Source organism: Chelonia mydas, chromosome 4 (genome assembly GCF_015237465.2).
Source record: "Chelonia mydas isolate rCheMyd1 chromosome 4, rCheMyd1.pri.v2, whole genome shotgun sequence".
Lineage (NCBI taxonomy): Eukaryota > Metazoa > Chordata > Testudines > Cheloniidae > Chelonia > Chelonia mydas.
Window position 1 is genome coordinate 128,171,150 of NC_057852.1, and position 14,878 is coordinate 128,186,027.

The following is a 14,878-nucleotide window of genomic DNA, read 5'->3' on the forward strand; positions in this document are numbered from 1 at the left end:
TCACCCGGATCAATCGCTGGCAAGGTGCTTAAGGTGGCCTGCCAGACACCACAGTGGTAGGTGTTAGATTTTTTAAAAAGCCCCTTCGATAGGTAAAATAGCTCAGAGAGGAAGGGAGAGCTGGTGAGATAGCCTGGTAAGCATCTGCTTCCCCAACCAAACAATTCATACAAATGAATCCAGTGGATAAACAGTGGATGAAAGCAAGGCTAAGAAAATGAGGAAACGTCATGAGGAGTAGCTAGCTGGAGCAACCCTGTATGGATTATTTTTAAAAACAGTCTATTTAGCTTTCTGTGCTTCTCAAAACATGGAGCAGAAGGGCCAGAGCGTGGGCTGGTGTTTTAAAAACACGCGCTAAAAACAAACCCATCAAACTGCGCAGCTACAAACCGAGCAGTAGGTATTGTGCTTCTTCAGGCCCTAAACACAAGCGGCTGAACGGTAAGAGCTGTGGGAAGTCCAGTGGGTTTGGTCGGTGCTGGGGCGTGGCTTGCACTGCCCAGATCGGCTCTGGAACTGAATTGACTCTGCTTCGGGGCTAGGCCTTCTAACCAATATGAATTGTGTCCGCTCCTCGGCTCCTTGTTGCAGAAATAAACCCTCACCTCCAGCAACCCTTCCCCTCCCCTGCAGTTACGGAGTGAGCTTCACTCAGCATTTTAGCTTTAGTAGCAATTTCACCCCCTTTACGATACAAGTTGAGATTCAGGGCCATCCCTCCAGGATGTGTGGAACAGAAAGGCCCTTCCCAGGAGCAATGGGGCAAGACTGTTTTCAGCCTCCTTTGTTCCCTCCTTATTCTGGGCTGCCCCAGGAGCTGGTACAACCCTTGGCATAAAAGACAGCAGCCAGGAGTTGCTCTAATTGATGGCACCCCCTCTAGGGTTGCCTATGGGCTGTTCTCAACCTGCAGCAGTGGAGAATCTCCATAGCTGTATATGCTACCGGGCCTTCCCTCCCACCTCTGATGTGACCTCCATACTAGGACGTGAGAGAGGGGGCTGTGCAGGGCAGACTCTGATTGTTTTACACAGTACCTGCACTGGCAGAGTTCTTACCTGGTTTGATAAGGGGATGTAACAGCCTCCGTAAGCTGCTGTTGCAGTGTATGGGGCCTGCAGCATGAGGGAGAAACCCTCCCAAAGTTTTGTAACAGCCCTTTGCATCTAGCTGGAGCATTGCACGTTGGGGTCTCTGGTCTCTGCAGCGCACACATCTCTAGCAAAGATGAGAGTGGATACGGACCACACTGGAAAACTCCATGAACTGGCCCTAAAGACACACTTTAGCTACTCCTGGTTCAACCCCACCAGTTTCACCTGGGCCATCTTTATAGATTGCACACTGTAAGACCCACAGGCCTTTCAGCCTGGAAGAGACTCCATTTTCAATAAGGACTTTGTTTGCTTATCATAACCTCTTGTGTTTCGTGCAAGATTCACCTTGCATAGAATTTTTTACCAAACCTCTGCACAGCTTTTTGTTACTGACAGTGGGGCTACTGAGTAACTATGGCTTCCTTTTTGTCATTTAAGGTAGCTAGGGATGAGAGGAAGTTTGGATTGAGCTAGGCACACTATGTGTGAAGACTTGAGACCGATACGGCACGTAATGTGCACCATTCGGATCTATCACTAGCGCTTCTCAGCCTGTGCATGTCCAGGCTTCATGGAACCAAGCCAGTATCATTAAGCCATAGGGTATGTCTACACTATGAAATTAGGTTGAATTTATAGAAGTCGGTCTTGTGGAAAGCGTTTTTATACAGTTGATTGTGTGTGTCCCCACACAAATGTTCTAAGTACATGTAGTCGGCGGAGTGTGTCCACAGTACCGAGGCAACCGTCGACTTCCGGAGTGTTGCACTGTGGGTAGCTATCCCACAGTTCCCACAGTCTCCGCTGCCCATTTGAATTCTGGGTAGAAATGCCAGTGCCTGATGGGCCTAAAACATTGTCGCGGGTGGTTCTGGGTACATATCGTCAGGCACCCCCTTCCCTCCCTCCCTCCGTGAAAGCAAGGGCAGACAATCGTTTTGCGCCTTTTTCTTGAGTTACCTGTGCAGACGCCATATCACAACAAGCATGGAGCCCGCTCAACTAACCATCACCGTATGTTTCCTCGGTGCTGGCAGACGCGGTACTGCATTGCTACACGCAACAGTTTATTGCCTTTTGGCAGCAGACAGTGCAGTATGACTGATAGCCGTCATTGACGTAGTCCAGGGTGCTCTTTTAACTGACCTCGATGAGGTCAGAGGCTCCTGGGCAAACATGGGAGTGATTCAGCCAAGTCATTTCCCTTTTAAGTTTCGTTTCATGGTGATTCAGTCCTACCGGCAGTGCACTGTCTTTTAATCTGCAGCCAGCAGAAGACGATGGCCAGCAGTCATACTGCACCATCTTCTGCCGAGCACCTAGGAGATGACGATGGCTAGCGGTCGTACTGCACACTCTGCTGCCAACAAGATGTATAAAGATAGATGAAATGGATCAAAACAAGAAATAGATTAGATTTGTTTTGTATTCATTTTCTCCTCCCTCTCTCCGTGAAATCAATGGCCTGCTAAACCCAGTTTTGAGTTCTATCCTTGAGGTTTTGAGTTCTATCCTTGAGGGGGCCATTCTGTTTCTCGCAAAGCCACCCCCTTTGTTGATTTTAATTCCCTGTAAGCCATGTCGTCAGTCACCCCTCCCTCCATCAGGGCAACGGAAGACAATCGTTCCGCGCCTTTTTTCTGTGCAGACGCCATACCACAGCAAGCATGGAGCCCGCTCAGATCACTTTGGCAATTAGGAGCACATTAAACACACACGCATTATCCAGCAGTATATGCACAACCAGAACCTGGCAAAGTGAAACCGGGTGAGCAGGTGACGTCAGCGCGGTGACGAGAGTGATGAGGACATGCACACAGACTTCTCTCAAAGCACGGGCCCTGGCAATGTGGGCATCATGGTGCTAATGGGGCAGGTTCATGTGGTGGAACGCTGATTCTGGGCTTGGGAAACAAGCACAGATTGGTGGGCCCGCATATTGTTGCAAGTCTGGAACGATTCCCAGTGGCTGCAAAACTTTCGCATGTGTAAAGGCAGTTTCATGGAATTTTGTGACTTGCTTTCCCCTGCCCTGAGGCGCAAGAATACCAAGATCAGAGCATCCCTCACAGTTCACAAGCAAGTGGCAATAGCCCTGTGGAAGCTTGCAATACCAGACAGCTACCAGTCAGTCAGGAATCAATTTGGAGTGGGCAAATCTACTGTGGGAGCTGCTGTGATGCAAGTAGCCAACGCAATCAAAGATCTGCTGCTATCAAGGGTAGTGACCCTGGGAAATGTGCAGGTCATAGTGGATGGCTTTGCTGCAATGGGATTCCCTAACTGTGGTGGGGCCATAGATGGAACCCATATCCCTGTCTTGGCACCAGAGCACCAAGCCGGCGAGTACATAAACCGCAAGGGGTACTTTCCAGTAGTGCTGCAAGCACTGGTGGATCACAAGGGACGTTTCACCAACATCAACGTGGGATGGCCGGGAAAGGTACATGACGCTTGCATCTTCAGGAACTCTGGTCTGTTTCAAAAGCTGCAGGAAGGGACTTTATTCCCAGACCAGAAAATAACCATGGGGGATGTTGAAATGCCTATAGTTATCCTTGGGGACCCAGCCTACCCCTTAATGCCATGGCTCATGAAGCCATACACAGGCAGCCTGGACAGTAGTCAGGAGCTGTTCAACTACAGGCTGAGCAAGTGCAGAATGGTGGTAGAATGTGCATTTGGATATTTAAAAGCGCGCTGGCGCAGTTTACTGACTTGGTTAGACGTCAGCGAAACCAATATTCCCACTGTTATTACTGCTTGCAGTGCGCACCACAATATCTGTAAGAGTAAGGAGGAGAGGTTTATGGCGGGGTGGGAGGCTGAGGCAAATTGCCTGGCCGCTGGTTACGCACAGCCAGACACCAGGGCAGTTAGAAGAGCACAGGAGGGCGCAGTGAGCATCAGAGAAGCTTTGAAAAGCAGTTTCATGACTGGCCAGGCTACGGTGTGAAAGTTCTGTTTGTTTCTCCTTGATGAAACCCCCCGCCCCTTGGTTCACTTTACTTCCCTGTAAGCTAACCATCTTCCCCTCCTCCCTTTGATCACCGCTTGCAGAGGCAATAAAGTCATTGTTGCTTCACATTCATGCATTCTCTATTAATTCATCACACAAATAGGGGGATAACTACCAAGGTAGCCCAGGAGGGGTGGTGGAGGAGGGAAGGACAAGGCCACACAGCACTTTAAAAGTTTAAAAGTTTAAAACTTATTGAATGCCAGCCTTCTGTTGCTTGGGCAATCCTCTGGGGTGGAGTGGCTGGGTGGCAAGAGGTCCCCCCACCGCATTCTTGGGCGTCTGGGTGTGGAGGCTATGGAACTTGGGGGGGAAGGCGGTTGGGTACATAGGTGCTGTAGTGGCGGTCTGTGCTCCTGCTGCCTTTCCTGCAGCTCAACCATATGCTAGAGCATATTAGTTTGATCCTCCAGCAGCCTCAGCATTAAATCCTGCCTCCTCTCATCACGCTGCCACCACCTTTCAGCTTCAGCCCTCTCTTCAGCCCGCCACTTACTCTCTTCAGTCCGCCACCTCTCCTCCTGGTCATTTTGTGCTTTCCTGCACTCTGACATTGTCTGCCTCCATGCATTCGTCTGTGCTGTGTCAGTGTGGGAGGACACCATGAGCTCAGAGAACATTTCATCGCGAGTGCATTTTTTTCGCCTTCTAATCTTTGCTAGCCTCTGGGAAGGAGAAGATCCTGTGATCCTTGAAATACATGCAACTCGTGGAGAAAAAAAGGGGACAGTGGTATTTAAAAAGACACATTTTATAGAACAATGGGTACACTCTTTCACGGTAGACCTTGCTGTTAACATTACATACATAGCACATGTGCTTTCGTTCCAAGGTCGCATTTTGCCTCCCCTCACCGTGTGGCTAGCCTCTCATCCCTCCCCCCTCCCCGTGGCTAACAGCGGGGAACATTTCTGTTCAGCCACAGGCAAACAACCCAGCAGAACAGGCACCTCTGAATGTCCCCTTAAGAAAACCACCCTATTTCAACCAGGTGACCATGAATGATACCACTCTCCTGAGGATAACACGAAGAGATAAAGAACGGATGTTGTTTGAATGCCAGCAAACATACACTGCAATGCTTTGTTCTACAGTGATTCCCGAGTATGTGCTACTGGCCTGGAGTGGTAAAGTGTCCTACCATGGTGGATGGAATAAGGCTGCCCTCCCCAGAAACCTTTTGCAAAGGCTTTGGAAGTACATCTAGGAGAGCCGCGAATGCCAGGGCAAATTAATCATTAAACATGCTTGCTTTTAAACCATGTATACTATTTTAAAAGGTACACTCAGCAGAGGTCCCTTCTTGGCTTGGTGGGTCTGGGAGGCAGCCTTGGGTGGGATCGGGGGGTACTGGCTCCAGGTCCAGGGTGAGAAACAGTTCCTGGTTGTCGGGAAAACCGGTTTCTCCGCTTGCTTGCTGTGAGCTATCTACAACCTTCTCATCATCATCTTCCTTATCCCCAAAACCTGCTTCCGTGTTGCCTCCATCTCCATTGAAGGAGTCAAACAACATGGCTGAGGTAGTGGTGGCTGACCCCCCTAAAATGGCATGCAGCTCATCATAGAAGCGGCATGTTTTGGGCTCTGACCCGGAGCAGCCGTTTGCCTCTCTGGTTTTCTGGTAGGCTTGCCCCAGCTCCTTAAGTTTCATGCGGCACTGCTTCGGGTCCCTGTTATGGCCTCTGTCCTTCATGCCTTGGGAGATTTTGACAAATGTTTTGGCATTTCGAAAACTGGAACGTAGTTCTGATAGCACGGATTCCTCTCCCCATACAGTGATCAGATCCCGTACCTCCAGTTCGGTCCATGCTGGAGCTCTTTTGCGATTCTGGGACTCCAACATTGTCACCTTTGCTGAAGAGCTCTGCATGGTCACCTGCAGTTTGCCACGCTGGCCAAACAGGAAATTGAAATTCAAAAGTTCTCAGGCCTTTTTCTGTCTACCTGCCCAGTGCATCTGAGTTGAGAGTGCTGTCCAGAGCGGTCACAATGGAGCACTCTGGGATAGCTCCCGGAGGCCAATACCATCTAATTGTGTCCACAGTACCCCAAATTCGACCCGGCAAGGCCGATTTCAGCGCTAATCCCCTTGTCGGGGATAGAGTAAGGAAATCGATTTTAAGGACCCTTTAAGTTGAAAAAAAGGGCTCCGTCGTGTGGACTGGTGCAGGGTTAAATCAATTTAACGCTGCTAAATTTGACCTCAACTCCTAGTGTAGACCAAGACTTAGACGCAAAGTGCTGATGATCTTAAATGGTCTTTTATTGAAAACCAAAGGGGTGGCGGGGAGTGCTGCTGTAACCCAAATGTGAACTCCAGAGAACCGTTTGTAACCAGCAATGGTCTGGATCAATACACTGGTGGACTCTTGTTCAACTTTTTTTCTGTAGCCACACTGGGAATCCATGTATAACAAATCTTCAGGCTTCCACTGAGAAATGTTTGCATTGTTGCTTTCGAACCAAATTCCTGCCAATAGCTTACAGCACACATTTAATTTTCTCTAATATTTTTCCCTTACAAATTTATAATTTAATAAAAACATTTACTATAATTTTTGTCTTGAAATGAAAACAATTTGTATGGATGGCAGCATCTCCTCACTCCCACTCCCTGAAATCCCCCCCACCCTCATTGTCATGGAATGTGGCTACAACTCTCTCTCTCATTGACCTTGTTTTGACTCTACTGCCACAGAGCTGAGGTTCTTGTTCTGATGTGAGCTGCAAATATTGTGTTATCTGAGAATAGCAACTTTAGCTCTGAATTCCCTGGGTTTCTAATATTTGTTTCTCTTGTAGCTCTTGCAAAGTATTTTATGCTTATCTTACTAGTACACATTGGCAATGTTAATGCTAATGTAATAAAATGTATTGGCTGGGGACATTAAAAGCAACATTTTTGAGAGGAAGGATGGCTTACAAGGAAGGCAGAGAATTAGGATTTGGGAATTGTGGGTTCAAGTACTGGCTCTGGAACACTCTTCCCATGTGAATTTGGGCAAGTCATTAAGGCCTGGTCTATATCACAAAGTTGGTCAACATAGGTCGCCTTGTGTTGACCTATTTCTGCATGTGTCTATACTCAGAGTTGTCTCTGGCCAACATAAGCACCACGATACAGTAAGACTATCACTCTGAATGGTGTAGAGCAGTGGTTCTCAAAGCCAGTCCGTCGCTTGTTCAGGGAAAGCCCCTGGTGCGCTGGACCGATTTGTTTACCTGCCGCATCCGCAGGTTCAGCCAATCGCGGCTCCCACTGGCTGCGGTTCGCCACTTCAGGCCAATGGGGGCTGCGGGAAGGGCGACCAGCACGTCCCTCGGCCCGCGCCACTTCCTGCAGCCCCATTGGCCTGGAGCGGCGAACCGCGGCCAGTGGGAGCTGCGATCGGCCGAACCTGCAGACGCGGCAGGTAAACAAACAGATCTGGCGCACCTGGGGCTTTCCCTGAACAAGCGGCGGACTGGCTTTGAGAACCACTGGTGTAGAGCCATTGCTGATACAGTAAGAGTGTACACACTGGATGAATCATAGAATCATAGAATCATAGAATATCAGGGTAGGAAGGGACCTCAGGAGGTCATCTAGTCCAACCCCCTGCTCAAAGCAGGACCAATCCCCAATTAAATCATCCCAGCCAGGGCTTTGTCAAGCCTGACCTTAAAAACTTCTAAGGAAGGAGATTCCACCACCTCCCTAGGTAACACATTCCAGTGCTTCACCACCCTCCTGGTGAAAAAGTTTTTCCTAATATCCAACCTAAATCTCCCCCACTGCAACTTGAGACCATTACCCCTCATTCTGTCATCTGCTACCACTGAGAATAGTCTAGAACCATCCTCTTTGGAACCACCTCTCAGGTAGTTGAAAGCAGCTATCAAATCCCCCCTCATTCTTCTCTTCTGCAGACTAAACAATCCCAGTTCCCTCAGCCTCTCCTCATAAGTCATGTGTTCCAGACCCCTAATCATTTTTGATGAACTGTGTTGACCCTAGCAATCCTCCAGCAGCTGTCCCACAATGCCCCATTCCCTGTGACAGTGACCGCTCTGAATGCAATTTTAAACTCTGTTGCCCAGGGGTCAAAGAAACTGAAAGCCCACCCTCATCCCCTTTAATACTCCTTGCACATTTTTGAAATGCCTTTTCCTGATCGCCTGACTTGGCGAGCACACTTAGTAGCTCTCCGTTGTTGTGTGCAAATGCCCAGAGGACCACGTCCGTGCCATGCACACAGACAGATACTAAATGTGCTCTGGCCTGGAGTAGACAGGAGATATTGGAGCTCCTGGGCCTGTGGGGAGTAGAGGCTGTGCTGGCACAGCTACAGGTCCTCTGTAGAAATGTGGACATCTACAAGCAGATTGCCTGGAGGATGCAGGAGAAGGAGTATGACAGGGGCTAGCTGCAGCACTGAGCGAAAGCAAAGGAACTGCATCAGGCATACCAGAAGGCCAGGGAGGCCAACAGTCAATCTGGTGCCAAGCCGCAGACATGCTGCTTTTACTAACAGATGCATGCTATACTTGGCGGAGATCCCACCACCACCCCACATACCACTGTGGACCTCTGAGGAACCCAAGGCCCAGACCCCTGGAAAGAACACCAAGGATGAGGAGGAGGAGGAAAAGGAGAAGGATGGGAGACATGTGATTGGGGGGGAGGGGAGTCCAGCTATGAAACAAGCTACGACCTGTTTGAGTCCCCACCACAGTCCAGTCATTCCCGGCAGTTGAGCATGGGCGAGCACGATGCAGGGTAAGGATTCTCGGGTAAGCGTGTAAATGTATTCCTCATTATAGTGATAGTGCCCCCAACTTAACAGGACATACCTATTGACTTATCCATAATTCATTTGTATCCCAAGAGATGGAGGCACAACAAACAAAGGTACAGCTGGCATCTGATTGTCATTCCTCTGTAGAGTAAGGCAGGGGTAGCCAGGCAGAGCAGTTTGTTTGTGTGCACAGGGATGTCCCTTGAATTCTTCTGAGAGATCTCAATGAAACTTTCATGGGGGTACTCTGCAATCTTCTCCCACACGTTTCTAGGGAGAGCAGCCCTATTTCTTCTTCTGCAGTAGGACATTTCCCCACATCAGTCATTAATAACTTTGGTAGGCACTATTGCAGTAAACAAGTTAGTGGCATACAGACCTGGGCAGCTTCGGGACACCAGTAGCAGCTGTGCTCCCTGTGCCTTTTTTACCCTTAGGACTGAGATATCAGCTAAAATCACTATCACCTATGGAAAAAAGTGTCCATATTCCAGGCCATTGCCCTAAACTCATGGTTTCATGCTCCCCAGCAATTCCCTCCTCATTTCCCTCACCCCTGGCAGGCCATACTCACCATGGCTGGTGCTGTGAGTGGTGCCATGCAGAAGCCCTCTGAAGTAGAAGTGACAATAAGTGTGTCTTGTTTAAAACTTTAGGGGAGCCAGTGACGGGAGTTCTGAATCTTAACTTTCCCTTTCCATTGTGACTATACTGCCAATGGTACCTCTGTGTGTTGTATCTGCAGCTGCTGCCATTGCAGTGTGGAGGGGTTACCCCTCCACACCCATGGAATGCCTGAGCCAGAGAAGGAGGAGAAAGAAGAGGACTCAGGATAACATGTTCAAGGAGATCCTGGAAGCCAGTGCTGCATCAGACCATGAGCACAGGACCTGGAGGGTGAATATTGCAGACAGCCTGGAGAAGGAAAGAGCTGTCAAGAGAAAGTACCAAGAATCCCAGCAGGAAATGGGGAGAGAAGGAGATGCACCAAGACATAATAGGGTTTCTCTGGCAGCAAACACAGATGCTGCAGGCCTTGGGGACATATAGGTTCAACAATCCCAGGCTCACCTCCCTTTGCGGTCCCTGGAGAGCTCCATTTCAGCACTTCCCTACACCCCCCCCCCCCCCCGCCTTAACATTCCATGTAGCAGCAAGGGCCTCATCCCTACCACTACCACTCCACCCCAGGGGATATTGAGGACAACCCAGCTTCACATACCCCAATCTGTGAAAGCCACAGTTGCTGTATGGGTAGCCAAAATGTACATGAATGTTCTTTCCCCTGCTTAAGTTCTGTTCCATAATTCCATTATTAAGTTTTCAATGTATTTGCTTATAACTTGCACAGAAATTTTTTAAATGTTTTTGTTACTCAATAAAACTACTGTTTGGAAAATAATTCATCTTTACCAGTTCCCAAAATATGCTGTAGAGTGCCTGGTGGTAGTGAAAGCACACACTTACTTGTTACTGTACAGTGTGACACAACTCATAGGATTGGTCACAAATGCAGTGTAATAATCATAAATGTACAGCAAGCACCACCAAATTAATAGGTGCTTTGACAGTGTTGTGCATCAAGCACCACACAATGCCTAACAGGCCCCCAAACAGCAGAGCCAGGTAGAGTACAGTACCTCACAAGACATTACTGTGGCTCACTGTTGAAGTGCTCTTTCAAAGCCTCCCTGAGCTGTATAGCTCTGTGCTGAGCTCTTCTAATAGCCCTAATGGCTGTTCAAACTCAGCAGACAGATGCTCTATCTCCACCCCAGCAGCAACTTATCCCCCTTTGCTTCACAGATAAGATGCAGGACACAGCAGGCAGCTATAAACATTGGGATATTTTTCTCACTCAGATCCAATCTTGTGAATAAACAACGCCAGCATCCCTTCAATCTACCAAAAGAACATTCAGCTGTCATTCTGCACCTGCTGAGCCAGTAGTTGAATCTTTCCGTGATGCTGTCAAGGTGGCTGGTGTACAGCTTCATAAGCCAGGGGAACAAGGGGTAGTCTGGGTTTCCCAGGACGCTGCCAGTGGTAAACTTCCACTTGGGAATGAAAGTCCCTGCTTGCAGCTTTCTGAACAATCCTGTGTTCTTAAAGATATGAGTGTCATGCACCTTCCCTGACCAGCTAACACTGATGTCGGTGAAGCACCCCTGGTGATCCACCAATGCTTGCATAAGAATGGAAAAGTAGCCCTTGCTGTTGATGTACTCTGTGGCAAGGTGATCTGGTGCCAAAATAGGGATATGCATGCCATCTATCACTCCACTGCACTTTGGGAACCCCATTGCTGCAAATCCATCCACTGTGTTCTGTACATTGCAGAGAGTCACATTCCTGCACAGCAGGGAACAATTAATGGCCCTACACATTACATGACAACAACTCCCACCGTGGATTTTCCAACTCCAAAACGATTTCCCACTGACTGGTAGCAATGTGGCATTGCAAGTTTCCACAGTGCAATCACCACTTGTTTCTCCACTGTCAGTGGAGCCAAAAGTTGTGCAGCCACTGCTCATCATCCCAAGTCTGCATTACGATCAAGGCCATCCCTAGCCATTTTGGTGCCCTACGCAGCCCCGCCAGGTGTGTGGCCCCAGGCCTCTGCAGGGCGGCAGGAGCAGGCTTGTGCAGTAAGGGGGAACCCACCCCCCAGCATGAGCCAGCAGACCAGAGTGGCCTGGGGCCGGGTCACTCCACTTCCCACCACCCTGTGAGTGCAGGGTCGAGCCCGCCCCTGGGAACTCCCCTGGCTCCCAGCCTTGGAACTGGAGGGCAGGGGGGAACCTCCACCCAGCACTCACTGGCGTCGCAGCTGGGAGCTGGAGGCGCGGAGTGGGCTGGGGCCAGGTCGCTCCACTTCCCGCCACCCAGTGAGTGCAGGGCGCCCAACCCCTGCTGCAGTCCTCAGGGGAAGGGGTAGAGTGGGGGCGGGGCTGGGGTGGAGCAAAGCGGGAAGAGGTGGGGCAGGGGTGGAGTAGGAGTGGGGGCTTTGGGGAAGGGGTAGAGTGGGGGGGGCAGAGCAGGGACAGGAAGAGGCGGGGCTGGGGCAGAGCCGGGGTCGGGGCTTTGGGGAAGGGGTGGAGTGGGGGTGGGGCTGGGGCAGAACTGGGGTGGGAAAAAGCAGGGCTTGGGCAGAGCACGGGCGGGTGCCATGGGGAAGAGGCGGAGCAGGGGCTGGAGCAGCACACACCCGTGCTGGTGCCCTATGCAGCTGCATACTTTGCATATGTGTAAGGACTGCCCTGAATACAATGCAGTCCCATGACCAGTCAGTGCTTGTTTCTCTGGCCCAGACACAGCACTCCACTGTTTGCAGTTGCTCCGTGAATGCTACTGATAACCTTGAATTGGCTCTCACTATGACCCGCAGCAATCTGTCTTCCACAAAATCACCACAAGGCTCTTCTTGCAGCTCTGCAAATACCAGAGGATCGTGCATCCCGTCCTTGCAATGTTCATGACAATAGTGCAAAGCTGTGCAGGATTGTGTGTCTCTGTAGGAGTTGGCGGACAGCAACAAGTACCTCTCGGGTTATTGGGATTTTAGAAATAGGCACAAAAATGATAGGATAGGGATGGCATTATGGGATGGAGAAAGTTACATGATGGGAAATTGACCCTGCAGACCCAGTCACCCCTGTGCGACATGTTTCTGCCTCACCATGCATTGCCAAAGCTTCCCAAAAGACAGGTAGTGGAGAATTGCACACTGGGGTACCTACCTATGGTGCACTGCACTGTGCATTCACACAAGCACACCGAAGCAGCAAGGAGCCAAGTATGCATATGCACAAGTGATGTACTAACTGCGCTGGCTTTATGCTGACATTAATTTCATTGGCAAAAGTTGTGTAGTGTAGACATGGCCGGAGAAAAGTGGACATCTGTGAGCAGATTGCATGGGGGATACTGGCAAAGGGGTACAGTAGGGATCAGCAGCAGTGCCGTGTGAAAATGCAGAAACTGTGGCAGGTACAGCACAAGGTCAGGGAGCACAACACTAGACCTGGTCCTGTGCCACAGACCTTCCACATCAACACCTAATTGCATGTCATACTTGGTGAAGACCCCACCAGCACCCTGCAGACCACTGTGGATATCTCAGAGGAGTCTGAGACAGAGACCCTGCCATGAACAGCAAGGAAGAGGACGAAAAGGAAGAGGGTGGGAGATGGGGGGGAGGTGGGCTCCGGCCATGCTGCAAGCCTGGACTTGTTTGAGACTTGGCCCCAGTCTAGCTAGTCCCACCAGGCAAGTGTGGATGAGCCCGATGAAGGGGAAGGGAACTTGGGTAAGTGTGTGCATGCATTGTACCTTACAATGTTTACATTTAAAGATGGTGCCCAGCTTCGAGTTAACAAGACAAAGGTGGCACCTTTGCATTGTTTCACTTATATGGGAAGAGAAAGAGAAACAAACAGAGACAAGAGACAACAAACAGAGCTGGCATGTGCTTTTCATTCCCTTGTTGGGAGAGGCAGGGGCGGGGCTTGCAGGGACAGCTGCTTTCTCCGGCCACAGTAGGACATTTTTCCATTCTACTCTGCAATGAGACCGGTTGACACCACTGCATATGGACCTAGGCGGCTGTGGGATACCAGCCGCAGTTGTGATCTCTGTACCATTGTTACCCTCAAGAATGAGATGTCAGCTACATGCACCACTGCCTGTGGAAAATAGTGCCAATATTCAGTGCCATTGCCCTGTACTTGTACCCATGGAAACAGGAACTGAACTTTTATAGATTCATCCAACCCCTTCCCCTTGTCCTGGGCGGGCCATACCCACCATGGCTGGGGGTGGAGAGCAGTGCTGTGCAAAGGTGCTCCAAAACTGAAGAGTCAATAAGCATTTCTTATTAGTATTTATGGGAATAAGGGAAGGGAATTTTGAAACTTCTCTTTTCCTTTCCATTGTGTCTGTAAATCCAGTGGTACATGTCTATTTTTATCAGCAGCTACTGGCGTGGCAGCCTGAAGGTGTGTCCCCTCCATGCCCACAGAATACCTGACTTTGATGAGGAGAAGAAAGAAAAGGATGAGGGAGAACATGTTCTGCGAGAGCCTACAAGCCAGTGCTGCAATGGAACAAAGCAAGTGAACAAAGGCCCAGGAGCCCAGCAGGACAGAGAGATGGAAATGAACCAGCATAGTGAGACTTCTCAGGCAGCAAGCCCAAATGCTGCAGACTCTGGTTGACCTACAGGTCCAAAAACCCCAGACTCTCCACTCTTTGCAGTCCTTGGAGAATGACAACTCCATGGTGACTGCTCCCTACGCCCCCAGCATACCATATGACATGACAGGGTGCATCCTTACTCCTACGATTCCACACTGGGGACAGCAAGGAAAACCACAGGTTCATGTACACTGACCTGTGAGAACCATGATTGGTGCATATGTAGCCACAACAAGACACATTTGTGCACTCAGATGGACACAAATGTTTATTTCCTTTCTCCTTTTAAATTGTCACCACATTAAATTATGTAAAAAAATGTGTATAATGTTTTTGGGTAGAAATTTATCTGTTTTCAGTTGAGGAAAACCAAAACCTTCTGGGATTTGGGTTTTTTACCACAAACCTAAAAAATTTAGTCCAAAACAGATAATAAATCCATTATTTGCCAAAAAAACAACAACAACAACAACAACAATAACAACAACAAAACAACCCCAACCCAACCCAACCCAAAAATATAAGCAACACATTAATAAAAGATTTCAAGCGGCTCTGTTGTACGGTTTTAATGCTATAGTCATAGCTTAGAGTTATGGACTAAAATCTTGGGAGCAGGGAATATGCCTTACTCTGTGGTCCTAATTCTCAATGACAATGAGGACTTTTTATGCTACTTAACAATCAGTAATAAAGAAACTGCAGTCCTTCGAACTACAGTGAAATAGGAAAATTGTGAAAATATCATGGATAGATCGCATACCCAACAAAAAAGTACCAAA